General features: G+C 44.2%; 2 non-coding genes across 2 annotated transcripts; one reads left to right on the top strand and one right to left on the bottom strand.

The window, feature by feature from the left end:
• Nucleotides 1–6967: 6967 nt before the first annotated feature.
• On the bottom strand, nt 6968–7040 carry trnav-cac (transfer RNA valine (anticodon CAC)). Its single transcript has one exon. It is a non-coding gene; the product is annotated as a tRNA-Val (tRNA).
• A 998-nt stretch (nt 7041–8038) lies between these two features.
• Nucleotides 8039–8110, top strand: trnaq-cug (transfer RNA glutamine (anticodon CUG)). Its single transcript has one exon. It is a non-coding gene; the product is annotated as a tRNA-Gln (tRNA).
• Nucleotides 8111–12434: the final 4324 nt, after the last annotated feature.

Below are 12434 nucleotides of genomic sequence, written 5' to 3'. Positions count from 1 at the left end.
GAAAGGACATGATTGTTACAGTTGAATGGACAATAGAACGTGTCTCTTCCGCATAGTGATTAAACTCTGTTGCACATTATTTTAAAAGTGTTTTAAATTTAGTCAAGCTGTGTGGTTGGGCCATTGACCGGATGTGAACTGATTCATTGGAGGAGGTGTTGAGCGAGGTGATACAAGGGGAGTGGCTACAACCCTCCCTCAGAGTGTTGAAGTGGAAGTGCGCCAGTGCAAGAGTTTTTATTTTACAGTGGTTTTTGTGTTCAGAGTTAGTGTGTCTAGAATATTCTAATGCGTCACGTTAGTGTACATCATTTGGAAAATACTTAATTTTGGACCTGGATAAACACAATTGTCATTAAATTAAAGTATAGTTACAGTCCAAGTTCAAGGTATTTTTGTTAAAATATTTCATTTTGTTATAAACAAATAGTAACAGTTTTATTTTTTCTGAACGAAAAACACTAAAAATGGCTATTCTGTCAACAATGATTTTAGGGCTAAAATACCCCAAAAGGAAGGATGACATAGAGAAGATCTCCAAAAAGTGGACAAAACGTACTAAAAGCTTAAATCCAAGTTGGCCCAAAGGTGGAACATTCGATGTGAGTTTGTGTAATGACATGGAAGTCAGAATTAAAGACTATAAACCTAAAGACAAAAGTAAGAAGAGGCAGCAGAAAAGGGAAAATGAGTTGGAAATCATACAATTGTTTAAAAAGGAAGGTGAATTGTTCAGGAAAACAATTAAAAAGAATCGCGAAATGCTGAAAGCTAAAGGCGATGATGGATTTAAAACAAAAAACAAAAACATGGAGGCTAATACTCAGTTCTCTGCAGTGGCTTCATCTGGCATTTATCATTTTATCTCAGGAAATGTCCAACTTGCAGGAGAGATTGACATTGATGACAACAAGCAAGAAGTTATCTCACCAGTTGAAAGGTTGAAAAATCCACCCCAATACTGCAGCACGGAAAGAAAGGGTGCAAAACCAAAGAAGCCAAAAGTTTTGGATTGTATGCTGACAAAGATCATGCTCTTAAAGAGATGACAAGAAAGGATGGACACTCATATTGGTTAAACCTGGAGCACTTGGACTCGGATAGAGAAAAGGAAAGAACTATGATTCAAGAACTTGAGGATGAGATAGATGAGGTTAATGAAAAATATGTTCAAAGTAATGTTGCAAAAGAAAAACAAGAAGAGAGGAATAGAGGAGCAGGAGGAGGAGTACTTAGTGCTCTAGCAGGAAAAAGAAGGGTAAGTTATCCAGTGAAAATACGCGCGGCAGAAGAAAGAGAAGTGTTAGGGGGAAGTCTTACCTTTGCTGCAACTGGTAAAGACAATGGAAAGTATGATCTCAGATACAGGCCTGGCATACACCCTCCAGAGAGGTATACTGACCCAGCTAATCAATTACCAATATTAATAAAAGGAACACAGGGACAGTACATTCCTTGGCAGACACTTGATCTTGAGGGGTTGATCGCTAGGCTGCCTGGTATCCATGAGGGGGCCAGCAAGTGGATAAGGGCGTTTGAAGAAGAAACGGTGGGCAAAATACTGGCACTTGGAGATATCAAGGCTGTGTGGGCACGAGTGTTGGGGATACCAACAATGGAAAATGTGCTATATCTAAGTGGCCATCAGTGGATGCGAACTCCAGAAGCGGATGGAATTGAGTTCAATCCCTATCGCAGAGACTTATGGGGGACACTGCGAAGGGAGTATCCAATCAAGATTGATCCCAAGGCCCTGAAGGGACAGCCACTCACTGAAACAGAGAACCCTGCTGAATATATCAGCCGCCAGCTCAAGAGGTGGAAGCAAGAGACTGAGGAGGAAGTTGACAACAGTCCTTTGATGACCACGCTATTCAGAACGGCAGTAGTTGAAGCCATGCCAACTCCAGTAAGAAGTAGACTGGAAGATGTTGTGGGACTGGCATCAAAGTCACACAGAGAATTCGGTGAGCATGTGGTACATGCTATTGAGAAGCACCGACGAGATGAACAAAGGGTGCAAGAGCAAGATAGACAAGTTCAAAGAAAGGTTGCCCAATTGCAACTTGGGGAACTGTCAAACAAAAAGAAAGCTCAAGCCTCAGCTGGGGATGCAAGGCCAAGTGTGGAGGCACCCGTAATACCAGCTTCAGCCCCACCTCCAGTACCATCAGTCCAAGCGTCACCTGGCATCAATGTATATGCTTAACCAAGAGCATATCGAACGCCACAAAAGACCAACCCATGGCCGGCACCCAATTGGATCGAAGGAGGCTATGGAGATCGACAACCTCAAGGCCAAGGACCAAATTCACAACGGCAATTTTCAGGTCCAGTTGACCTATGGCGAGGTCCAAATTATGGTTATTAGGGGGCCCAGAGAATCTTGCAAGGAAAGGTCAGCAGCCAATAGTAACACTAATAATTAAAAAGAACCAGTAGTACAAATTTGTCAAAACAGTAGGATTTTCAGAAAGCGTCAAACAATACCAATGACAGCTCCAGTTCGGCTAACCTATATTTGCTAGGAAGAGATGCCTTATGTAAACTGAATGTAAATATTTCATGTATGTCTGAGGAAGTGAAATTAGATAAAGCTGAGGAAAATTTCCAAATGACTGTTCAGACAGCACGAGCAAAAGTGTATTGGTTAGGAGATATATCAAAACCAGTGCTCCTGGCTTTCCAAAAGTGGGAAAAGTACATCCTTGCACAAATTCCAAAAGCAATAAAACCACAGTCTGAGTACCACTGCACAGTCTACTATGATCCATCATGTAGCAGCACCAAAAGAAGTGATCATTACTCCATTTGATGTTCCACAGACGTCACAAATCAGTGAAGGTGAGAGTGACTTAACAAGACATGCTGAAACATGTCCCAGAAAATTTGTGGTCAAAACACGAAACAGACATAGGGTTAGTGAAATCTGCCAACCCGGTTAGAGTAGAGCTCAAACCCAACCTGAAACTTCAGAGACGAGCTCAGAACCCTCTGAAATTAGAGGCAGAGAAAGGTATAAATCAAACAATTGAAGGGCTTGTGAGAAAGATGAAAAAGGTTTGCTTGTTCCACCAGTCTTCTTACTTACATTGCTTATATCAGATGTGCACAGTCCAGATTACTGTGCAAAGGGGGAAGTTGTAAGGGGGATAAAACAACAAGGATATTGGTCACCATATTTACAGTCAATGGTTGATGAAGTCTTGGGACAATGTGAAACAGAACAATGTCAGAAAAGGTATAACCACACCATTGGACACATACCAGTTCCAGAAGGACCATTCAAACATCCTGTGCTAGATTATGTAGATATGATTAGATCGGTGCATGGAAAGCGGTACATGTTAGTAGTGATTGACCAAGTTAGTCGTTGGGGTGAAGCGACGCCGTCAAAATATCAAAGTTCGGAAACTGTTGTTAAATTCTTGTTAAGTGAAGTAATCCATGGTTTGGAATACCATCAGAAATAAGGTCAGACAATGGTCTGGCGTTCGTGAAAAGGGTAGCCAAAGGAATTCTACAACAACTGCGAATAAAACAAAGGTTAGGGTGTGTCTATCATCCCCAGTCCCAGGGAATGGGAGAACGAGTAAATGGGACACATAAAGCCAAGCTCAATAAAATCTGTGCTAGTACAAAGTTAAATTGGGTGGATGCACTACCACTTGCTTTAATGAGCTATTGCATGCAAACTAACAGAATTACACATTTAATACCGCATGAGATGCTTACGGGTCGACCCATGCCAGCACCGCATTTGAGAGGGCCTTATAAAGGGCCCCCACTTGAGCAGTTGCAAAGTGAATTGAAAGAGTATATAAAATATGTTAACTGCCATACATGGAGCTATCTATGTGCAGGAGAAAAACAGGATTCCTGAGTCGACAAAGGTGACAGACGCTTTGGTGTGCCAGGCGACCAGGTGTACATCAAAGTGTACAGGCGAAAGTGGCACGAGCCAAGACGAGAGGGATCCTATAAGGTGGTTGAGCAGCCTCACCTGTTTCCCAATCCGGACGATCGTGAGGATGATGGCACTGACTCAGAGGACTCAATGAGCCATGAGGTATGATTGTTGCCACAATTGGGAAGGGAGCCGGATCGTGAGCTGAACACCACCATCTGTATGTCACTATGCACCAAGTCCTCTCCACGAACTGTGCAAATATTGCTTGGGAAACCGCCATCCCATGGACAGGACTGATATAGAAGGGCAAGGGACTTGACGGAACTGAACAACAGTGCACTCACTTACAGTTAAATCAGTGTTGATAATACCAGTCAGTCAGTAGTAGCACATGTACTAGGTACACTTACTATACTAGGAGTTTATCAGTCGCTCACTATTCTAGTTGCCTTATAGCGTTATAGTTTGAGTGAATGTACACGTACGCAGTTGCTCAACGAGGTAGCTACACAGTACTTTAGAGCATTAAGGATTTTACACAGTTACCATAGACTACAGGTAGTCAACGATGTCAATACTCACTACATTACAGCGGTTAGATTACATTTATATATTGAAGGGTGTAGTGTCTATGTTAGTTAGGTAACTCATAAATTGCAATAGTCATCAGACACTCAAATAATAAGCATAGGGTTAGAGTTAGGAAGGGAATGTTCCAGTGGAGGGGGCGCCAACCAAGGGAACCCGCCAACTGAGACGAGCCATTCCGGAGGACCGCATCAACCGGGACAAGCCATTCCTGAGGGCCACAGTCGAGGAAAGAGCCAGACCGAGCAGAAGGACATCCATCCAGGAGGCTGGCATTGAGGAAGGGGTGAGATGAGCGCCCTCCTCCTACATGTGACGTGCCAAGTCACCACCTCATCTCAACAAAAGAAGCCAAAGGGTCCCTCCAGATGACATCGTGCTGACCATCGGCGGGTGGTCGAAGAAAGGGACTGAAGATGGCCAACACCGAGGCACAATAATCCTCTGGGCGATGATAACGGGAGCAGAAATATTGCTCTTAACCAATCCTGCCCTCGCCCTGGGCCCCGAATCCCCTCCCACAACATTTCCCCTTCCCCATGTTCCAGGACAAGAAGGCAGCGAGATCCCCTTGAACGGCATATGTGAATTCGTTTCGGAAAATGGTAATGTGCCAAGGGGCCAATACTGGACCAAGTGACACTGTTTGCTGTTTTGGGGGTTTAGTACCCCCAAAAGGGAGGAATATATTGTAAAATGATTACTTTCTTGCGCATTGCATATGACTTTTCTTTTTGGTAAACTCTAGTTGAACTTAAGAGGGCTACGTGACTTGGGGAGGCCAACGTGACCTGATTGTTACACAAGATGTTTTCGGATGGGTTTGGAGTCCAAGATGTTCTGCCAAAACACTTGGGTCCAGTCAAGAAACATGACCAGATAAGGACTGAATTCTGTAAATCCACGTCATTGCTAGTGTTCATGAGGTCTATATAAGTGCTGTGTTAAATAAACAAAGGGACCCCTTTTCCTACAACTGCAGAGATGGTTCGTGTTGCATTATTTGCCAACAGTACCTGGTCCAGTGTGTTCTCATCTTGGGTTGGAATGTCCCCATGCTGGTAACGGGTGGGGAATACAGTCCGTTGATGAGGATACAGAAAAGGTACAGAAAATGGATGGATTTCATTGGTCGACGTCCCCAGATATATTGTATAGTGGACAGTATCACCCCCTGGGGTACAATTCCCAGACAGGGAGTTCTTGTTTTGTATGTCACAGTGAACCTTGAGTTGAACCTTGAGTAGGGTTAAGATTCGGGTAGAGCAAACCCTTCTCACGAGAACAAGACCTCTCTCAATTTTCGTTTCCAAGTGCTCAGCTGTGTTGTACAATCTGACAGTCCTTTGCTGCCAAATCATTCCAGTCGTGGATAATGGACCTGACCAGGAAAATGCCAGCTGTGGCATTTCAACCAGTGATACAACTAATTTAACTAATTTAAATTCAGCACACAGCATAGGAGGGTAAAAGATAGCCTAGCAAAGAGGGGCACGTTTGTTCAATTCCAGCAGTCCTCTTCTGGTGTTGGTGATTCATCGCTTTTATTGATACATCTGGAAGATATCTTTCCTGTTGAAAATTGCTCAACATGCAGAAAACATTGCATTACAAATACACAAAAACAAGTCATCTGACCAAAGGCCTGGAGGCTCAGTTTGTAGGGCATCAGACTTTTAATCTGAGGGTTAAGAGTTCAAGTCCCTTCAAAGATCAAGTACATGTCCTTGTTCCTATTTGTCACCTTGATTTTTTTGTAAAAGGAGGACTTGAAAGGCCATGTTTCCACCCAGTTTCAAACTGGGGGCCTTTTGCATGTAATAACCACTACACTATGGAAACCTGAAGGATGGGGCTTTTAAGGGGACTGAGCTCAATTTTATTTCACATATTAAATATGTTACAAAAACAGGATTTTATTTTTCATTTAAAGAATATAGCCAGAGTCCGCCCGTTCCTCTCTCGGGCAAATAGAGAGATGCTGATGCATGCTTTTATTTCCAGTCGTATTGACTATTGCAATGCCCTGCTTTCTGGTCTTCCTAAAAGAAACATCACAAGTCTGCAACTTTTACAGAACAACTTTTGCTGCACGTGTGCTGACGAGGAACAGAAGGCAGGCGCATATTACACCACTTAATGGTTTTTAAATGTCTTAGGGGTTGTGGGCCTTCTTATTTTTACTAATGGTATATATCTCTCTTTCTTATCTCTCCAAGGTTTTTAAATTCTTAGGGCTTGTGGGCCTTATCTTTCTGAATTTCTTTTACGTTATGAACCATCGCGGTTCCTCAGGTCCTCCAACACCGGCCTGTTATGTATTCCCAGCCCATCAGTCATCCGGGAAATATGGATTGTGTGTCCAAATTGGGGATGGATGCTTGTGTACACACCTTCAGACATCAAACACATATCCTTGTTCCGGTTTGTCACCTTGATTTTTTTGTAAAAGCAGGACTTGAAAGGCCATGTTTCCACCCAGTTTTGAACTGGGGACCTTTTGCGTGTGAGGCAAACGTGATAACCACTACACTATGGAAACCAGAGGGAAGGGTCTTTTAAGGGGACTGGCAAAGTCACAAAGCAGTTGCCAAACAATGAAACACGACGATGTGTCCAAAGTGGGGCCAGATTGACAATTGTCCAGATTGACAAAGATTTCTCCTTTGTAGGGAAAATTGTTCCCGAAATAATGGGCTTTTCTTCAACAAAACAAGACAATTGCGGCTTGAAAGGTGTTTGATCAATTCCACAGCTGACCTAGTTTCTCATGGAACAGAAGGAGTGAGACCTGGAGGGTTGCAGTCTCTATGAGGCGTGGGTTCAAATCCCACTTCTGACAGTGCGGGGCCACAAGTCTTTCTAGTTCCAGGTAAAAGCCCGGCTCCTCATGTATTTTCCATAAAGTACCAAGGTGTTGTCCTGTTGTCCTTGTATTTTGAGGGCAAAATGAGGCGTTTGCAAGTGGACCTCAGACCTTGTCACCTGAACAGGGACTTGAATCCCGGACACTCAGATCAAAAGTTTCATGTTCGGGACCAAATGGTCCTTTGAGCCGAATATCTTCCCAGATATTCCTATGGACCTGCAAGATCCAGAAGGAGGCAGGGATGTTCTGTGCCTCCATTGTCGAGGCGGCTGTGGCCCTAAGGTGGATGCCATTGGTGAGGGATGCCGTCAAGCTGAAGGAGTTCTATTGGGCCTTTTTGGCTCATGAGACTTCAGCTGACAGGAACCGACAGGCCAAGCGGTCCGCGGCTTTGGCATTCGCTGAGGCAATAACTCTGACATGGGAGGAGTTTGGAGAAGCCATGGAGAAGGACTTCCGGACGGCTTCGAAGAGATTCTGGACCACCATCCGGCATCTCAGGAAAGGAAAGCAGTACACAGTGAAGACGCCGTCAAACGCTTGGCTGACCCCACAAGACCCCTGGATTGTACCCGAAAATACTTAGCGCTCATCAAAGAGTAAAGTTGTTGTCCTGGTTTGCAAAGCCTCCATTGTTACGCCAGAAGGTGCCAGTCACATCCAAAACAAAGGGTTCCATGGTGTAATGGTTAGCACTCTGGACTCTGAATCCAGTGGTCCAAGTTCAAGTCTTGGTGGAACCTACTTGCCCTGCAGCAATTGAGTGTTTGGACTGAGTCTTCCTGTAAGAGTATGATGACTTATTGACTTACTCTACAAATCAGTGGTAACCGTGGATCAGGATGAGGTCCCCAAACGACGCCAATGTCTGTGACAGCTGATGTTAAGGATCAGCTGATCAGAAGATACTTGGTTTGTGTGCGGGGCCACAAGCCTTTCCAGTTCCAGTTAAAAGCCAGGCTCCTCATGTACAGGTAAGGGCCAGAAAATTAGAATATTTTCATAAACTTGATTTATTTCAGTCATTGTGTTCAAAAGGTATAACTTTTACATTATATTTAATCATTGCACACAGACTGATGCATTTCAAATGTTTATTTCTTTAATTTTGATGATTATAGGTGACAACAAATGAAAATCTGAAATTCCGTGGGTCAGAAAATTAGAATATTACCTAAGGCCAATACAAAAAAAGGATTTTTAGAAATGTTGGCCAACTGAAAAGTATGAACGTGAAAAATATGAGAATGTACAGTACTCAATACTTGGTTGGAGCTCCTTTTGCCTCAATGACTGCATTAATGCGGCGTGGCATGGAGTCGATCAGTTTCTGGCACTGCTCAGGTGTTATGAGAGCCCAGGTTGCTTTGATAGTGGCCTTCAGCTCTTCTGCATTTTTGGGTCTGGCATTCTGCATCTTCCTCTTAACAATACCCCACAGATTTTCGATGGGGCTAAGGTCAGGCGAGTTGGCTGGCCAATTGAGAACAGAAATATCATGGTCCTTAAACCAGGCACTGGTAGATTTGGCGCTGTGTGCAGGCGCCAAGTCCTGTTGGAACGTATAATCCCCATCTCCATAAAGCAGGTCAGCAGCAGGAAGCATGAAGTGCTCTAAAACTTGCTGGTAGACGGCTGCGTTGACCTTGGATCTCAGGAAACAGAGTGGACCGACACCAACAGATGACATGGCACCCCAAACCATCACTGACAAGGTCCCAGAGTCTGGAGGAAGAGAGGAGAGGCACAGGATCCACGTTGCTTGAAGTCTAGTGTGAAGTTTCCACCATCAGTAATGGTTTGGGGTGCCATGTCATCTGCTGGTGTCGGTGATGATTAAATATAATGTAAAAGTTATACCTTTTGAACACAATGACTGAAATAAATCAAGTTTATGAAAATATTCTAATTTTCTGGCCCTTACCTGTAGTTTCCATAGAGTACCAAGGGATTGTCCTGTTGCCCTCGTATTTTGAGGGCAAAAAGGAGGCGTTTGCAAGTGGACCTCAGACCTGGTCACCTGAACAGGGACTTGAATCCCGGACACTCAGATCAAACGTTTCATGTTCAGGTGACCGGCTCAATCTTTGTCTTGTCTGACCACGAACTCTTTTTGTCCAGAAGATATTTGGATTGTCCATGTGGGTAGTTTAAGACCTCAGTCCATCTTGGGGGTGGACATTTCGGGGCCTCTTCATCTCTGCAAGGCCTCGGTGGAATGGTACTGGGCTTCTTCACTATTCCATGATAAGAGACTAATCTAGAGAATGCGGCCAGGATTAGGTTTGGGGTATTTGTCTGACGCTGAGGGATAGATCCTGGACTCATTTCCGATCCCACAACTCTTTTACAAAATACAAAGGATTCCTTGGAGAATGCGGGTATCGACTCTGCTACTTCTCGCATGCTAAGCAAGCACTTTACCATTTGAGGTAATTCCCCTGGTTTGGGGTATTTGTCGGATGTTAAGGGGTAGATCCAATCCCAACATCTCTTCGCCAAAAGGCAAAGAACTCCTTGGAGACTGTGGGCATTGATCCCACAACAAGACAAGACAAGGTGCTAGAGGGGAGAATGCAGTTAGGACTGGGTTTAGGTTAGGACTGGGTTTAGGGTGATACCTATGGCTGTATTTGGCCTAGATATCGGAATTGGGGCCCGGATTAGTATTCGCTACTTGGGAATATTTCATCAAAAAGGAGTTTATGGAGAATGCAGGCATTGATCCCGCTACCTCTCACATGCTAAGCGAGCGCTCTACCATTTGAGCTAATTCCCCTGCTGATGCAGCGTTGGCAGAGAAGGTCCAGTCTCATAACTATTTTGGTTCCTTTGCTGGAGTACGTCAAAGCGACACAGTCTCTGCCTTTCAGAGTGCATCCATGATGCAGTCCCTGGTTGTCTCGTGACTGGGACTTGGCGCTCTCACCACTGCGGCCGTTGTTCGACTCCCGGTCAGGGAAGTGACATTCGGTTAGGTTTTGACTGGAGATATGATTTGTTTTGGTCGAATGGTTAGGGTCATCTTTCAGATTGTGCAGATGAGTATAATAAACTAAAACAATATAATGAATAATCACCTTCAAGATGTATCAATAAAAGGGCTGAATCGCCCAATGTGGGGCTCAAACGACCCTGAGATTAAAAGTCTCATTCGCTACCGGCTGAGCTAATCGGGCCTTTTTCTGCTCTAGATATCATTTTTTGTTTTGCTTTTTATTGATGTTGCCTTCCTGATGTTTGATCAATTTTACAGCTGACCGAGTTTCTCAGGGAACAGAAGGAGCAAGACGTTCAGTCATCGCTGAGAACTTTGGAAGTGGAGTCACCTTAAGTCAGGTCTGCTTTGGTGAACTTCAGAGGCATCATGACCAGTCTGCATCAAAGCATTGTCTGACATCCTAGGCTGGTTTCTGGCATTAAGATTAAGATTAAGATATGCCTTTATTCGTCCCTCAGTGGGGAAATTTGTATTCTTCATTCTTCATTCATTGTATTGATTCTTCATTCAGTTGCCATCCCTGATAGATGGTTAAGAATTTCTACAGACGACCTCATTTGTGAGGGAACTGTTCACAACTTGATTGCTGCAGGGCAAGTCGGTTCCGTTAGAATTTGGATTTTCAAAAGGAACAAAGACAATAAATCTACAACCTTGTCAAAGGACATGTAAACAGTGCAGCCATAGCAGACGATGCTTTCTATCATTTATTGATGTTTTATTTGGATTTCTGTCGTCAGTCGCTTCAGGATGACAGCAGTTCACAGATAGCGACCCCAACCATTCCACCAAGATAAAAAAAATCCTATCTCCAGTCAAAACCTGACATTTTAATGTCAATTCCGTGACTGGGAATCGTATCCGGTCCTCGGCGATGAGAGCACCAAGTCCCAGCCACTAGACCTCCAGAGACTGCATCATTGTTGCACTCAAAAAGGCAGAGACTGTGTCGTTTTGACGTACTCCAGCAAAGGAACCAAAATAGTTGCCAGACTGGACCTTCTCTGCCGCATTCTCCAAAAACTCTTTTGTTTTTGTGTCATTAAATGTTCCCAAGTAGCAAACACTCATCCAGGCCCCAATCCCGATACCTACGCCAAATACAGCCATAGGTATCACCCTAAACTCAGTCCTAACCTAAACCCAGTCTTAACTGCATTCTGCCCTCTAGCACCTAGCGTCTTGTCTTGTTGTGGGATCAATGCCCGCAATCTTCAAGGAGTTCTTTGCCTTTTGTAGAAGAGATGTTGGGATTGGATCTATCCCTTAACATCCGACTAATTACCCCAAACTAGGGGAATTACCTCAAATGGTAAAGTGCTTGCTTAGCATGCGAGAAGTGGCAGAATCGATACTCACATTCTCCAAGGAATCCTTTGTATTTTGTAAAAAAGATGTGGGATTGGAAATCGTGAAAAGAAGTGCCAAGACCGTTTTCAGGACCAACTGATGACCTCTGAATTCAATCAGAAACGTCACACCTCTCCACCTGAGACTCTCCACCTGAGACTCTCCACCACAAGACTCGATTATCTAATCCAAATTCTGTCAATCGTGGTATTCTCAGCCACAACCGCAATGAGACGCCGTTGAACTCTCGGCCGTACTCACTAGCCTCAAAGCGACAAGACCTTCGATAGCTCAGTTGGAAGAGCGGAGGACTGTAGTGGTTCAAGCTGGCATCCTTAGGTTGCATTTGGGCTAACAAAACAGACCACATTAGCAGGACAAAAGAGGTTGTCTTGACATTTCAATGAAATTGTCTATGCGTTGGGGAAGAGATCCGACCCCCACTGGAGGAGTTCAAGGTACCTTGGCATCTTGTTCTTGGCATCTAACATGACAGTTTACCAGTTGATCTACGTTGGATGCTCCACTGGTCCGCCACAGTGATGTGGGAGCTGAACCCAAAGGCAGAGCTCTGGTCCAATGGTCCTGAGCTTTGAGTCAGCACGGAAAGGATATGATCGTGGGTAAAAGCAGCTGAAATGACTTTGTTTTGCTTTGTTTTGTGGTGCGGCTGGACTTTCTGTTAGACATGGGGGGGGGGGGGGGGCTGTGTCACC

The sequence above is a fragment of the Doryrhamphus excisus genome, linkage group LG6, assembly GCF_037039965.1.
Source record: "Doryrhamphus excisus strain RoL-2023G ecotype Guam linkage group LG6, RoL_Dexc_Guam_v1.1, whole genome shotgun sequence".
Taxonomy (NCBI): domain Eukaryota; kingdom Metazoa; phylum Chordata; class Actinopteri; order Syngnathiformes; family Syngnathidae; genus Doryrhamphus; species Doryrhamphus excisus.
Note: the sequence above shows the minus strand (reverse complement) of the source record. Positions and strands in the feature narration are given on the sequence as shown.